The sequence below is a fragment of the Colobus angolensis genome, unplaced genomic scaffold (assembly GCF_000951035.1).
Source record: "Colobus angolensis palliatus isolate OR3802 unplaced genomic scaffold, Cang.pa_1.0 Scaffold150, whole genome shotgun sequence".
Taxonomy (NCBI): domain Eukaryota; kingdom Metazoa; phylum Chordata; class Mammalia; order Primates; family Cercopithecidae; genus Colobus; species Colobus angolensis.
This window is the reverse complement of record NW_012114600.1, coordinates 83,643-100,251: the sequence shown is the minus strand read 5'-3', so window position 1 is coordinate 100,251 and position 16,609 is coordinate 83,643. Positions and strand designations below refer to the sequence as shown.

General features: G+C 40.5%; 1 protein-coding gene across 3 annotated transcripts in view; it reads left to right on the top strand.

The window, feature by feature from the left end:
• Nucleotides 1–16,609, top strand: part of PCED1B (PC-esterase domain containing 1B) — a 175,813-nt gene that overhangs the window by 128,485 nt on the left and 30,719 nt on the right. The window contains exon 2 of one of the 3 annotated variants that reach the window (XM_011936044.1): nucleotides 15,504–15,558. The exons of the other annotated variants lie outside the window; for them this stretch is intronic. The gene's annotated coding sequence lies outside the window, so the exon portion shown is untranslated. The remainder of the gene's footprint in view (nucleotides 1–15,503; nucleotides 15,559–16,609) is intronic. 3 annotated transcript variants of the gene reach the window in all.

Sequence of the window (16,609 nt, the reverse complement as noted above, 5' to 3'; positions counted from 1 at the left end):
AAAGGATATAAAAACATATCTGCCCTCATTTGTAAAAAAAAAAAAAAAAATGCATATTAAAATACAATGATAGCCAGGTGCAGTGGCTCACGCCTGTAATCCCAACACTTTGGGAGGCCGAGGCAGGTGGATCACCTGAGGTCAGGAGTTTGAGACCAGCCTGCCAACATGGTGAAACCCCATCTCTACTAAAAATACAAAAAATTAACTGGACATTGTGGTGGACGCCTGTAATCCCAGCTACTCGGGAGGCTGAGGCAGGAGAATCGCTTAAACCCAAAAAGTAGAAGTTGTAGTGAGTCGAGATCGCACCATTGCACTCCAGCCTGGGCAACAAGAGTGAACCTCCATCTCAAAAAAGTAAATAAATAAATAAATAATAAAATAAAATACAATGACATATAAAAAAAAGAGAAAAGACGTAAATTACCAATATCAGAAATGAAAAAGGGGCCATTGTTACTGACTCCATGGACATTAAAAGAATATTAAAGGAGTATTAGTCACAACTCTATGGCCACAAATATGATCATTTATATGAAAATAGACCATTTTTTAGAAAGACACAGTCTACTGAAACCCACACAAAGAGAAACAGATAATCTGAATTAACCAAAATATATTAAAGAAATTTAACTGATAATTAATAACCATCTAAAACAGAAAGTACAAGGCCCAGATGGGTTCACTGGCTAATTCTACTGAACATTTAAGGAAGAAATGATACCAATTCTCTACTATTTCTTCCAGAAAATAGAAGTGAGGGAAACACTTAACTCATTCTGTGAGGCTAGCATTAATCCTATACCAAAACCAGACAAAGACGTTAAAAGAAAGGAAAACTACAGACTCATATCTTTCACAATCATAAATCCAGAAATTCTCAACAAAATATTAACAAATGAAATTTGACAATGTATAAGAATTATGCACCACAACCAAATGTATTTTATTCCAGGTATACAGAGTGGTTCAATTGATTTGAAAATCAATTAATGTAATTTATCTTATCAATAGGCTAAAGAAGAAAAATTTATATGCTCATATCAACAGATGCAGAAAAGCACTTGACAAAATTCAGCACTCATTCATAGTTTAGAGAAAAAAAATCCTCAACAAACTAGGAGCAGAGGGGAACTGGATCTCAACTTCATAAAGGATAACTGCAAAATAACTACACCTAACATCATGCTTAATGTTAGGAAACTAGATTCTTTCTCCCTGTGATCAAAAATAAGGCAAGGGTGTGCCCTTCCCTCTCACTACTTCTATTCAGCATTGTACTGGATTAGGAGGCCGAGGCAGGCGGATCACCTGAGGTCAGGAGTTCGAGACCAGCCCAGCCAACATGGTGAAACCCTGTCTCTGCTAAAAATACAAAAAATTAGCCAGACATGGTGGTGTATGCCTGTAGTCCCAGCTACTAGGGAGACCGAGACAGCATAATCTCTTGAACCCAAGGGGCAGAGGTTGCAATGAGTTGAGATTGTGCCATTGCACTCCAGCCTGGGCAACAAGAGCTAAACTCCATCTCAAAAAAAAAGAAAAGGAAAAGAAAAAAGAAAAGAAAACAAAGGAAAAGAAAAGAAAAGAAAAAGAAAAGAAGGAAAATCCCAAAGAATCAACAACAGCAAAAAACCATCCTGAAACTATCATAGTAAGTAATTATAGCAAGATCACATAACACAAAGTTAGTATACAAATGTAATTGCTTTCCTATACATAAGCAATGAACAACTGGAATTTGAAATCAAAAATAGACCGTTCATATTTGCACCAAAAAATTACTTAGGTATAAATCTAAGGACCTATATAAGGAAAACTACAAAACTGTGAGGAAAGAAATCAAATCACTAAATAAATGAAGAGCTATTTCATGCTCATGAATAGGAAGACTCAAATTCTACCAGTTCTTCCTGATAACTTGATCTATAGATTCAACACAATCCACATTCAAATATCAGCAAGTTATTTTATGAATATTAATAATTTTATTCTAAAGTTTATAAGAAAATGCAAAAGACCCAGAATAGCCAACATAATATTGTAAAAGAACAGAGGTGAAAGACCGACGCTATCTGGCGTCAAGCGTTACTATAAAGCTATAATGATCAAGACAGTGTGGCATTTGTGAAGGAAAAGACAAATAAAACAATAAACCTATATAAATACAGTCAATTGATCTTTGACAAAGGAACAAAGGCAATTCAATAGAGAAAGACTAATCTTTTCAACAAATGGTTCTAGAACAACAGAACATCCACATGCAAAATAAGAAAAAAAATTAATCTAACATAGACTTTGCACCTTTCACAAAAATTAACTCAAAGTGGATTATAGACTTAAATGTAAAATATAAAACTACAAAACTCCTAAAAGATAACAGGAGAAACTCTAGGTGACCTTGTGTTTAGGTGTGAATTTGTAGATTCAACACCAAAAGCACAATCCATGAAAGAAAAATTGGTAAGTGAGACTTCAATAAAACTAAGAACTTCAGCTTGGCAAAAGATACTGTTAAGAAAATAAAAGGGCAAGCCACAGACAGGGAGAAAATATTTGCAAATACATCTGATTAAGAAGTATTATCCAAAATATCAGCCCAGGCAACATGGTGAAACCGCATCACTACAATACAAAAAAATATGAAAATTAGCCAGGCATGGTGGCACAAGCCTATAGTCCCAGCTACTCAGAAGGCTGAGGTGGGAGGATGGCTTGAGCCCTGGAAGGTTGCAGTGAGCCAAGTTCACACCACTGCACTCCAGCCTGGGCTTTAGAGACAGATCTTGCCTCAAAAAAAAAAAAAAAAAAAAAAAATTTCTATCCAAAACATGTAAAGTGTTAATATTCAACAATATGAAAGCAAACAACCCAAGTTAAAAAATGGGCAAAAGACCTGAATAGACACCTCACCAAAAGAAGACATACGGATGGCAAATAAGCACATGAAAAAATACTCAATATCATATGTCATTAGGGAATTACAAACTAAAACAATGAGGTACTATTACACCCCTATTAGAATGGTTAGAAAATCAGAACACTGACAACACCAAATGCTGGTGAGGATGTGGAGCAACAAGAACTCTCATTTGTTGCTGGTAGGAATGAAAAATGCCACAGCTGCTTCAAAAGACAGATTGGCAGCTTCTTACAACATTAAACTTAGTCTTAACGTAGAATCCAGCAATCATACTCCCATTTACCCAAGTGAGTTGGCGTTTATCCAAATGAGTTAAAGACTTAACAACCACCCCAAATCCTGCATTTGAATGTTTGTAGCAGCTCTATCATAATTTCCAAAACTTGGCAGCAAATGCCCTCGCCAAATGCCTTGCTGATATTAGTGCAGTGTGCTTGCAGAATTCCACTGCTCTGCTGGACCAGTAACGCTAGGCCATGTCAGTTCAGATCACTGCAGAGTAAGTGGAAAAAATAATAATGAGACTTAAACAATAACAGACGTATGCAATGTGGATTAAAAGACACAGTTGTTCATTTAAATTCTATTTCCCCAGTGTTCTAGAAAACAATATAGACGTTTGTTTGAAGTTATCTGAAAGGCTTTTAAAAAGTTTCAGATGGTATGGTTATTGACACTGCCCAGCAGTATTTTATTGTTATTCCTTAACAAAGGAAGAATTTTTTTTTCTTTTTTTCTTTTTTTTTTAAGACAAGGTCTCACTATATTGTTCAGGCTGGAATGCAGTGGTACAATCTTGGCTCGCTGCAGCCTCAGCCTCCCAGGGTTAGGTGATCCTACCACCTCAGCCTCCTGAGTAGCTGAGACTACAGGTGTGCACAACCACACAGAGCTAATTTTTTGTATTTTTGTGGAGATGGGGGTCTCACCATGTTGCCCAGGCTGGTCTTGAACTCCTGAGCTCAAGTGATCTGCCCGCCTTGACCTCCCAAAGTGCTGTAATTACAGGTGTGAGCCAACGCACCAGGCCTGGAACCAAATATTTTTAAGTCTGTCTTTGAGGAGTGGTGTGTGTAAACCCGAGCATCTATCTGAAAACAGGCCACTAAGCTCTGCCCAATTATGAAGAAATATTTAAAGCCATTTAGATCAAGTATCACATTAGTTAGTATACTGATGTTACAAATATACAATTATCTATATTCATTGTAAGCACCACAAACAAAATATAAATATCACCTAGACGATACTTATGAAGCATTCAGGCTTTGAGAACCTGATTCTAAGGTGCTACTAAGATAATGAGAATTCATTAAGAGCTTTTTGCACATAACAGAAGGGTTAATATTTGCAACGACAGGGAGTTGATACTCAGTAGAACATTCTAAGCTTCCATTCCTGGATTGGTTAAAAGTCTGGAAAATTATGTCAAAATTTGCCCATCAAGAGATGATACTGCATTGCAGAAACACATGAACTTCCAGGTTATGGCAGACTGGATGTTGCCTGGGAAACCATTGCTGGTTTTTGCTACAGCTAGAAGAGAAAGTCTGTTCCTAAGGTGAAGATAGTTTCAGAACTTTCTGTCTCTAGTTCTTGCATAGCTTCTGCAGTCCTCACTGCTCACATGTCTTCTACACACAGCCCCAGTTTGATCTGATTCTGTGTGGTCCCTGATTCCCAGATATTTGCCTGAATTTGACTCCTTCAGGTCTAGACATAAGTAAAAAAAAGGAAAAAAGAAAAAAATTGCAAAGCTGCAAAACTGTTCGGTTTTACCTATGCAGTACCTTTTTATTTGAGGAGATGTTTAAAAATCAGGATACAGCTCATATATATATATGTATATGTATATGTATGTATGTATATGTATATATGCATATATATACTTTTTTTTTTTTTTTTGAGACTGAGTCTCACTCTGTCACCCAGGCTGGAGTGCAGTGGTGCAATCTCGGCTCACTGCAACCTCCACCTCCCGAGTTCCAGCAATTCTCCTGCCTCAGCCTCACGAGTAGCTGGGATTATAGGCACCTGCCATCATGCCTGACTTATTTTTTTAGTAGAGACGGGGTTTCACCATGTTGGCCAGGCTGGTCTTGAACTCCTGAACTCATGATCTGCCTGCCTTGGCCTCCCAAAGTGCTGAGATTACAGGCATGAACCACCTCGCCTGACCAAAAATATATATTTACAGTTTTATTTTTGAAAAATGGGAATTTTGGCAATTTAAAGCCATATTCCCTCATGAAGTAATCTGCTAGAGCAGAGTGGCCACTGTGCTCTTAAATGATACATGTGGTCTCCAGTTTGCCACAATCCTCACTAATCCCAATTGTTCCCAACACTGAGGCTATTAATTTTCATTTACCACCATACTTTCACCTCTGTATATTCTTTATGGTAAAGAAGTACTTCTCTTTTCTTTCTTTCTTTCCTTTTGTTTTTTTTTTCCTGAGGCAGAGTCCAGCTCTGTTGCCCAGGCTGGAGTGAAGTGGCATGATCTCGGCTCACTGCAACCTCTGTCTCTTGGATTCAAAAGATTCTCCTGCCTCAGCCCTCCCAGTAACTGGGACCACAGGCACCAGCCACCACGTCCTGCTAATTTTTGTATTTTTAGTAGAGACGGAGTTTCATCATGTTGGCCAGGCTGGTCTCAAACTCCTGACCTCAGATGATCCACCTGCCTTGGCCTCCCAAAGTGCTGGGATTACAGGCATGAGCCACCGTGCCCAGACTTCTCTTTTCTTTTTTTAATTTTTTAAAATTTTTTATTTCCAACTTTTAAGTTCAGGGGTACATGTGCAGGGTGTGCAGTTTCGTTGCATAGGTAAACATGTGCCATTGTCATTTGTTGCACAGATCATCCCATCACCCAGGTATTAAGCCCAGCATCCACTAGCAATTCTTCCTGATACTCTCCATCCTCCCACCTCTCACCCTCCGACAGGCCCCAGTGTGTGTTGTTCACTACCCTTGGTATCCATGGGTTCTTAACATTTAGCTCCCACTTATAAGTGAGAACATGCAATCTTTGGTTTTCTGTTCCTGCATTAGTTTGCTAAGAATAATGGCCTCCAACTCCATCTTTGTCCTTGCAAAAGACATGATCTCATTCCTTTTTATGGCTGCTTAGTATTCCACAGTGTATATGTACCATATTTTCTTTATCCAGTCTATTACTGATGGGCAAATAGGTTGATTTCATTTATTTGCTATTGTTAATAGTGCTGCAATGAACATACATATGCATATGTCTTTATAATAGAATGATTTATATTCCTTTGAGTATATACTCAGTAATGGGATTGCTGGGTCTAATGGTATTTCTGCCTCTAGGTCTTTGAAGAATCGCCACACTGTCTTCCACAATGGTTGAACTAATTTATACACCCACCAACAGTGTAAAAGCATTTCTTTTTCCCCACAACCTCACCAGCATCTGTTGTTTTTTAACTTTTTAAAAGTAGCCTCCACCTCCCAGGCTCAAACGATCCTCCACCTCAGCCTCCCAAGTAGCTGGGACTACAGGCATGTGCCACCATGCCTGGCTAATTTTTGTATTTTTAGTAGAGACAGGATCTAGCCATGTTGGTCAAGCTGGTCTCGAACTCCTGACTTTTAAATGATCTGCCTGCTTCGGCCTCCCAAAGTGTTGGAATTACAAGTGTGAGCCACCATGCCCAACCCCCATATGAATTTAAAATTTCTTTTTTTTCTAATTCTATGAAGAATGTCAATGGTAGTTTAATGGGAATAGCATTGAATCTATAAATTGCTTTGGGCAGTATGGTTATTTTCATGATATTGATTCTTCCTATCCATGAGCATGGAATGCTTTTCCATTTGTTTATGTCCTCTCTGATTTCTTTGAGCAGTGGTTTGTAGTTCTCCTTGAAGAGGTCCTTCACTTCCTGATACTCTTCCATGTTTAATATGGAAAGTGAATCTATGTACAAAGAACAAACACTGCTCATTTACTCATTTATATCTCATGTCTGGTCCCTACAGCCATTTAACTTTGCAACTCCTGGTCTCACTCACAGACCTCTGGGTGTTCTTGAAGTGTGTATTATGCTGTTAATTTACTCCCAGGGCTACCTTGTGCCTTGTTTCCTTAATCCTCCACTGCCTACAGACCAGGGGAGGCAGGTCATGCATCTAAAAGTAAAGGTTCCGGGTGGCTCTTAATTGCTCCTCTGAATTTGCCTTATTGTCTACAGATGGGCCATAACATTTCTTTCTAATTTAGCAATAAATACTATATACTCAGTGACTCTTAGTATAAGAGAATCTGGATACTCTAGCTCAGTTGCCTCCATAATAATTTAATTTTCCTTTTAATTGAGGTTATATGTAGTTATATGTAAATACTGTAACCATAAACTAATTTAGCCACTAGTGTAATCACCTAACAGGTTCTCCTTGCCCACTGCCTAGACAGAGCCAGTTTATTAAGACAGGGGAATTGCAACAGAGAAAGTGTAATTCATGCAGAGCCACAGTATGGGAGACTGAAGTTTTATTATTATTCAAATCAGCCTCTCCAGAGTTCAGGGATCAGAGATTTTAAGGATAATTTGATGGGTAGGGGGTTGGAAAGCGGGGAATGCTGATAGATCAGTTCAGAGATGAAATCATGAAAAGTCTAAGCTGTCCTCTTGTGCTGAATCAGTTCCTGGATGGAGGCCACAAGATCAGATGAGCCAGTTTATGGATCTGGGTGGTGCCAGCTGATCCATGGAGTACAGGGTCTACAAAATACCTCAAGCACTGATCTTAGGTTTTATTATAGTGACATTATCCCCAGGAGCAATTTGGAAAGGTTCAGAATTCTGCAGCCTCCAGCTGCATGACTCCTAAACCGTAATTTATAATCTGGTAGCTAATGTGGTGGTCCTGCAAAGGCAGTCTAGTATTCAGGTAGGAAGGTGGTTTGTTTTGGCAAAGCGCTGTTATCATCTTTGTTTCAAAGTTATACTATAAACTAAGTTCCTCCCAAAGTTAGTTCAGCCTATACCCAGGAATGGTGTAACAGCTTGGAAATTAGAAGCAAGGTCGAGCCAGTTAGGTCAGATTTCTTTCACTGACATAATTTTCTTAGTTGTAATTTTTGCAAAGGCAGTTTCAATAGTTTTTTATGAATAGGAGGAAAGAAATAAAGAGAGGGAAGGAGGGAGAAGAGGAGAGAGGAAACGAGGGAGAGAGGAAGAAAGGAAGGAAAAAGAAGGGTCAATAACCATGTGACTGCCTAAGGGGTTCACCTTGCCCACTGCCTAGACAGAGCCAATTCACCAAAATAAGGGAATTGGAATAGAGAAAGAGTAATTCACGAAAAGCCAACTGTGTGGGAGACCAGAGTTTTATTATTACTCAAATCAGTCTCCCCCAGCATTTGGAGAGCAGAGTTTTTAAGGACAACTTGGTGGGTTGGGGGAAGCCAGTGAGCTAGGAGTGCTGATTGGTTAGGGATGAAATCAGAAGGAGTCAAAGCTGTCTTCTTGCGCTGAGTCAGTTCCTGGGTGCAGGGCACAAGATCAGATGAACCAGTTTACCGAACTGGATGGTGTCAGCTGATCCATCACATGCAGGGTCTGCAAAATATCTCAAGCATTGATCGTAGGAGCAGTTTAGGGAGGGTCAAAATCTTGGAGCTTCCAGCTGCATGACTCCTGTCCATAATTTCTAATCTGTGGTTCATGTTAATCCTACAAAGGCCATCTAGTCCCCAGACAAGAAGGAGGTCTGCTTTGGGAAAGGGCTGTTATCATCTTTGTCTTAAACTATAAACTAAATTTCTCCCAAAGTTAGTTCAGCCTATACCCAGGAATGAACAAGGACAGCTTGGAGGTTAGAGGCAAGATAGCGTTAGTTAAGTTAGATCTCTCACTCTCTCAGTCATAATTTTGCAAAGACAATTTCAACCATAGTCAGCACTCAATAAGTACTAACCATAATATTGTCAATGATTGGTATCAGGCTTGGTGTGTTTTACTCCACCTCCTGCCTCCTTGGTAATTCCTCAGCCTGCTGGGGACAAGGCAAAAGTTCACTTCCATTTTTTTCAGTCTCTCTTTATATGAATTGATCATTTTTTAAATCCTAGATTTTCTTTGGGGGACTGAGGCAGGAGGATTACTTGAGACCAGGAGTTCAAGACCAGCCTCATCAATATAGCGAAACCCTATCTCTACATCCCCTTGCCCCTGAAAAAAAAAAAAAATCCAAAGGTTTTTTAGGGACCTTGTATGTTAAAAAGGAAAGTGAGGAAGTAGACTTGACAGTAGTTACAGACACTACCCTGTTTCTACCTTCCACTCTGTGCTCTCAAATCCCAACACCACCAACATAAATAAATGGTGATTAGATGGTTTAGCCAGCATTTGCTCTTGCCTTAGGTAAAGGCTATTCAAATGGCCAGGGACTTTGACATATGCATCCAACTGAAGCTGAACTCAACTTGGCTGGCTCTGCCCAGGTAGAAGGGGCTTTGAATGGGATTTTAGCAAACAATCAGATGTTACCGAAATCTTATTAGGAGAAGAGAATTAACCAGTGGTCTCTAGCTCAGGGCCTTGAGGGAATATCCTTTCAGGACCTAGATGGAGCCCCATGGTCAATGCACCAAGAAAATAAACGGCTTTAGCCTGAAGGTGACAGATGGAGGACTAAATTACTTTAAATGTTTGTCCAAAATATGTAAAACAAATTGCTAGGATAATATCAGTGTTGGTTTGAATAGCCTGTTGGATTGGTTGAGATGAAGTAAGGAGCTGGCAGCTGGGCTCATCTGGTAGCACAGATAAGAACCTAATTAGCTCTATGAAAGAGGAAGCCCTGTGCCACCTCCCCTGAGCTGTCTGAGGCCCAGGGGCACACCTTCCAGCTACCTGAGGCTGCTGCCTCCTCCCAGTCCCACTGCGGAAAGGAAGTGCTGTTTCTCTCCTGATAGGACAAGGATGACCCAGCAGATGGGTGTGTGGGCAGGCAGAGCTCTCAACTACCCTTTCTCTTAGCATGAGTGACAGTGTGTATGCCCACTGACCTCCCTTCCTTCCTCTTTGCTTTTGTGGACCACGCAGGAAGGGGCTTCAAATGGGATTTTAGCAAACAATCAGATGTTACCAAAATCTTATTAGGAGAAGAGCATGTAGAGTTACCCTGTAGTCTCTAGCTCAGGGCCTTGGAGGAATATCCTTTCAGGACCTATTGTCATGGAAGGAAATGACAATAAGGAAATCTTCCTTACACAAATATGTAAGTATGCATTCCTCTTCATCAGATACAATCACAACTTAAAGAACCTGCATCAGCCTTGTGATCTGGGTCTTGGCCCCTAAGCCCTGACTAGAATCAATTATTCTGAAGATACCTACTGAGAGAACTTATTCAGATAAAACATTTCAGGGCTTTTTTGATTTAAAGCTTTTCTATTTAAAGAATAACAAGCTCCTTCTCTGGTTTTCTTTAACAAACTAAGCATATGACAGGCAAAGGTTACAGATTTTTCATAGCTTACTTCCTCCTGAAATTTAAGTCTGGTTAATCAAGCTCTGTGAATGACAGTTTCTCCTTTGAACTTTGTGGGCTAACACAGCTCTCTGAACATCCACAATTTGTTCGGTTTTTTTTTCTTTTTTTTTTTTCCTGAGCAGTGTAAACAATTGTAAAGCTTTAAATAAATGAGCTATAAGAAATTTTCCCAGGGTCTTGATTCTGTGACTCCACCAGGTGTCAAGGTCTCTGAACCAGCTGCCTTAGACACATGCCTGAACTCAAAGCAGCCATACTGTTAAGGGATAGACTTGGTGCTGGGGGATAAACTTAGCGATTTCGGTTTTTGTTTGTTCGTTTGTTTTGAGACAGGGTCTCCTCTCCCAGACTGGAGTGCAGTGGCACGATCATAGCTCACTGCAGACTTGACTTCCTGGGCTCAGGTGACCCTCCCACCTCAGCCTCCTGAGTAGCTGAGTATAGCACACACCACCACCCTCAGCTAGTTTTTTATTTTTATTTTATTTTTTTGAGACAGAGTCTCACTCTGTCACCTGGGCTGGAGTGCAATATCACTATCTCGGCTCACAGCAACCTCCACCTCACAGGTTCAAGTGATTCTCCTGCCTCAACCTCCCGAGTAACTGGGACTACAGGCATGCACCACCACACTTGGCTAATTTTTGTATTTTTAGTAGAGTCAGGGTTTCTTCATGTTAGCCAGGCTGGTCTCGAACTCCTGACCTCAGGTGATGCACCCACCTCAGCCTCCCAAAGTACTGGGATTATAGGCATGAGTCACCCTGCCCCGCCTATTTTTATTTTTGTATAGACGGGGTCTCGCCATGTTTTGCAGGTTGGTCTCTAACTCCTGGGCTCAAGTGATCCACCCACCTCAGCCTCCCAAAGTACTGGGATTATAGGCATGAGTCACCCTGCCCCGCCTATTTTTATTTTTGTATAGACGGAGTCTCGCTATGTTGCCTAGACTGGTTTCAAACTCCTGGGCTCAAGCAATCCTTCCACCTTGGGCCCCTAAAGTGCTGGGTTTACAGGTGTGAGCCACCCGGTGGAACCCAGCTTGCTGGCTGTTTTGATTTGACTTGTAGGGAACAAAGCCTGACACTGGCCGGGTGCAGTGGTTCATGGCTGTAATCCCAACATTTTGAGAGGCTGAGGCAGGCAGATTGCTTAAGCCCAGGAGTTCGAGACCAGCCTAACCTGGTCAACATAGTGAGACCCTGTCTCTACCAAAAATAACTTAACAACAACAACAAAAACAAATGACCTCCTTGACTTTGTCACAGTGTTTTAATTTTCATTTACATCACCCTTCTCTATGTGACACTGTGGGTGTGGCATCTTTGCTGCTCAGGACACAGTGAGGTGTCTGGTGTCAGGGTGAGCAAAGACCAGGGCAGGCAGAGAGACCTCAGGTTCTGGCTTCACTGCTTAGTGTCAGCTGATTGGCTTGAGGCAGAACCAGCCCTCCAGGAAGTCCTTTCCTTTTCTGGTATTCCTCACAGAGACAGTAAGAGCTACCCTGCAGGGTGGTTTTAAAGGTAACAGTAGGCTCACCTGTAATCCCAAAGGTGGGAGGAACACCTGAGGTAAAGTGTTCGAGACCAGCCTGGCCAATGTAGCAAAACCCCTTCTCCACTAAAAATATAAAAATTACTGGGGCATGGTGGCACATCCCTGTAATCCCAGCTACTCGGGAGGCTGAGGCAGGAGAATCACTTGAACCTGGGAGGTGGAGGTTACAGTGAGCCAAGATCATGCCATCGCACTCCAGCCTGCACAACAGAGCAAGATTTCGTCTCAAAAAGAAAAGGTAACAATAATGAATAAATGAATATGTAACACCTAGTAAAGTAGGCTCTCAATAAATGGTAGCAATAATAATTATTGTTGATTTTGTAAAAAGAGTTAATACACTTTAAATGCTTGGAATAGTATACTCAGTAGGTGTTCGTTGTTATTGAATACTGTTATCAAAGGGAATCCAGATGCCTTATCAATTTGGGATCTTCAGGCTTTATCCCAGTAATGCTATGAATTTGGCTAATGTGTTTGATTAAGGCAGAAAGGCTGGTATCTTCAGAAAAATTTTGACATGATTTAGCAGGTTAAATTCAGCCTATAAAGGGAAGTAAAATTATAAGATCTGTGTCTTAGAAAGAGCAAGACTGTGGTTTAAAGAATGGATTGGAGAAAGAAAGGAACATTAGTGGGAAGATAAACTTCGAAGCCACAGCACCGCCACAGCAGGAGTCTAGATTTAAACTAAAGCAGAGGCTATAGTTAGAGGCCATAGGAAGAGGACTGATCAAAGATTGGCTTTGGAGATAGAAGCTACTCTACTTGTGGCAGATGAAGACGAAGGAGTCACAGATGATCCTGAGATTTCTGTCTTGGGGCAACCGGGTGGATATTGATTTCATTTTCTGAGAGGAGGAGCAGTTTTGGAAAATAACATGATTCGTTTAGAATTTATTTTAAATTGGAACCTTGCGTAGTCAGTTTATTCAACCAGAAACAAAGACATTTCTTTACTCTTAGCTATTTTTGTCATGTATTTTGAAACTATCCCATAATTTAACCAGCATATATCACTAAGAATAAATGCATAGGTAGAAAATAACCACAATCAGCCTTTTGTCATGATACCAAAATATAAAGTGGCTGGGGCCACAGTTATGTAACACTTAGAAATCATGAGTAACAAAATAGAATACTGACATATGATTCTAAGATTTACAATTATAGATTAATTAAACTGCACCAGATTCAGATAAATGAAAGTAATGTCTGATTCTCCATCTTCATTTATTTAAATGTATTTCAGGCCGGGCTTGGTGGCTCGTGCCTGTAATCCCAGCACTCTGAGAGGCCGAGGCAGGCAGTTCACCTGAGGTCAGGAGTTCAAGACCAGCCTAGCCAACATGGTGAAACCCTACCTCTACTAAAAATACAAAAATTGACTGGGCGTGGTGGTGCATACCTTTAATCCTAGCTACTTGGGAGACTGAGGCACAAGAATAGCTTGAAACCAGGAGGCGGAGGCTGCAGTGAGCCAAGATCACACCATTGCACTCCAGTCTTTCAACACTCCATCTGAAAAAAGTAATAATAATAATAAACAAATGTATTTCAGAGAAACAACAACAAACTATGTTAAGGAAAAGAGCAGCCGAAAAGAAAAAGGAAGAGCAAAAAAAGTAAGCTGTAACAATATTTTTGTAAGTGATAATTGGGAAAAATACTTAAAAGCCTACTATTTTACCAATAAAATAGAATAGTGATATACAATTAATTTATAAAACAAATGATGCAATGTGGGCCAATCGTATGTACAAAGTAAATACTCATCAGAAAAAAATATGACTAGGAGCTACTTTTTATGGTGCTGTTTTCAGTCATTTTCACATTTTCAGTAGAATTTTAAAAGTCCCTTTTCAGTAATAGAAGTGATGCTCTAACATAAAGCCATAAATGCACTCTCAATGTTGAATTCTAATTATCTGCTTCTGTGTTTTTCCCTCCCTGCACTGTGAGCTATAGGACACAGAGAAGACCATTTCCTACTCAACCTCATATCTCAGGTGCTAAGCACTGTGCCTGACCGAGGGGACACTTGATGAATGTTAATCTAATAAAGTAAGAAAGGACCCGAAATATTAAGTTATTTCCATCTTCCTTGACAAAACAACCTTATGGCTGGGCACAGTGGCTCACGCCTGTAATCCCAGCACTTTGGGAGGCGTGTGAATCACTTGAGACCAGGAGTTCAAGACCAGCCTGGCCAACATGGTGAACCCCCAACTCTACTTAAAAAAAAAATAAGTAGCCAGGTGTAGTGGCACATGCCTATAATAACAGCTACTCAGGAGGCTGAGGCAGGAGAATTGCTTAAGCCTGGGAGGCAGAGGTTGCAATGAGCCGAGATTGCACCACTGCACTTTAGTGTGGGAGACAGAGTGAGACTGTCTCAAAAAAAAAGAACTGGGCATAGTGGCTCAGGTCTGTAATCCCAGCACTTTGGGAGGCTGAAGCGGGCAGATCACTTGAGCCCAGGAGTTCGAAGCCAGCCTGGGCAACACAGCAAAACCCCATCTCTACCAAAAATACAAAAAACTAGCAGGGCGTGGTGGCTCACTCCTGTGGTCCCAGCTACTGGGGGTAGGTGGGGGACCGAGGTGTGAGGATCACTTGAGCCCAGAGGTGGAGGTTGCAGTGAGCTGAGATCACACCAGTGCACTCCAGCATAGGTGACAGAGAAAGACTCTGTCTCAAAAAAACAAAAAGAAAAAAGGAGAGAGAACCGGAATTAGAAAACTAAACTGTGGTTTAAAGGTAAGGGACATTGCTAAATAATGTAAGACCCAATTCTTGTAGGGTATTAAATTATTCTCCGTAAAAGAGCTTACAGCCTTAGAGAAAAAAATTCATTAACTATCGCTCTGGAACTATGAGTCCGGTACCCAGGAAGCCTGGTCTTTAGTCCAAGCTCAGTAGTTAACCTGTGTGATTGAGGCAGCTGCTCAATCTCCCCAAGCTTCAACTGTTATGCCCAGACCGTTTATTCCCCAAAGAAGACCACCAGAGTCCAGAGTCAAAGCCAAGCGGCAAGGATCTTTAATGCAAGTTCGAACTTGGTCCCTCCGTTCCACAACATACAAGAGGGCCTCGAACAATGCGTGCGCTGGCTTTTTATAGCCCGATGGAAATAGGACTTGTAAGGTTACAGAGGAACAGGGAACAAGGGAATTCTTTAGGTTACAGCATTACAATTGGTTAACATATTAAGTTTATACATTTAGCAGTTATCTATTGGTTTCCGTGCTTTTAGTAAAACTACAAACGGCGGCGCCCTTATCGGGGATTTCCCAGGATTTCCCAAGCTGAGATATATGGAGAAATGTATTTGCACTGGGCCGCGTTTGCACTGGGCCCAGGAAATTGAGAGATATATGGTGTCAAGTGGAATGTGTTTGCTGGGCCCAGGACTGACGAATGTGCCTGATTTCTTTCACAACTTGACCTAACGATGATTTCTGTCATCTCCCTTCCACTTGCGCAGTCTCTTCCTGCAGTGATGGTGTCATACCAGCCCATGGAACAGCCCATCAAATAAGGTACTTGTCAGTATTTACATTTTTTTCTAGTGGTTACTCATTTAAAGAACTATTTTGCATTACTAAAGCATGGATGCATGTATACCAATCCCTGGAATAAAATGAGCATTTACTAAGTGCCAAGCAGTCTGCTTAGCACTTTGCATGTTTAAACTTCACAAGTAGAAGTGGGCCAGAGGGGTTGAGTATCTTTCCCAAAGTCACACAGCTTGTGGGTTATTAATTTGGGACTCTGAACTCCAGCTTTTCTGCCTGCAAAGGCCATGTTCTGAACCACTAAGCTGCACTGGAACAGAATACAGAGCTTGCATAAAACATAAGAATTCTAAGAATTTTGTGGAAACGTTTAAGAACTCCTGACAGAATGGGATCTTTTATAAATTCACATTTCTCATTCCATCCATCCTGAATAGTGAAATCACTGATTTGGCTCTTCTCAATCTGTAACATCCCAAATCCCAACAACTATTGCCTTGTTCATCAGCACAAAGTTTGCATGTACTTAGTGCAAAATTTAGTTCTGTTACTAAATCGAATTCATGAGAAGTTTTAATCCAGAATCTCAAAGTTCCTAATTTGCTATCAGAGAAGATTTTGTACCCTAATAGAAACAAATTATTCATTATTCATATGTGCTTGAAGATACTAAATGTGAGTGCTTTGAAGAGGACTTATCAAAAATATGTGGACTGTTTAAGTCAGACAAGCAAAGCAAAAACATAGTTTTGTTATTTGCCCAAATTTGGCCCATTCGTTTAAGGCAGCCCAGGAATAGATTTAAGCACATACACACACCAGCCAACTGAAATTAATGTATATGTGTATATATTTAATGGGCTGATTTCTGGCCCACTTATAGGATTCCCAAGAAGATAAGAAAAATAATTGTGCTCCTTAAGATAGAAAATGTGGATAAAATGATAATGGCTTGCATAAAGAAAAGTTTAAATTTCTCTGTGGCTATAACTACTAATGAGCTGCTAATATTAAAGGATATCTGTGTGTGAAAGCACATTCACAGGGTAAAACATTATATGTGCATAAGTTGTCA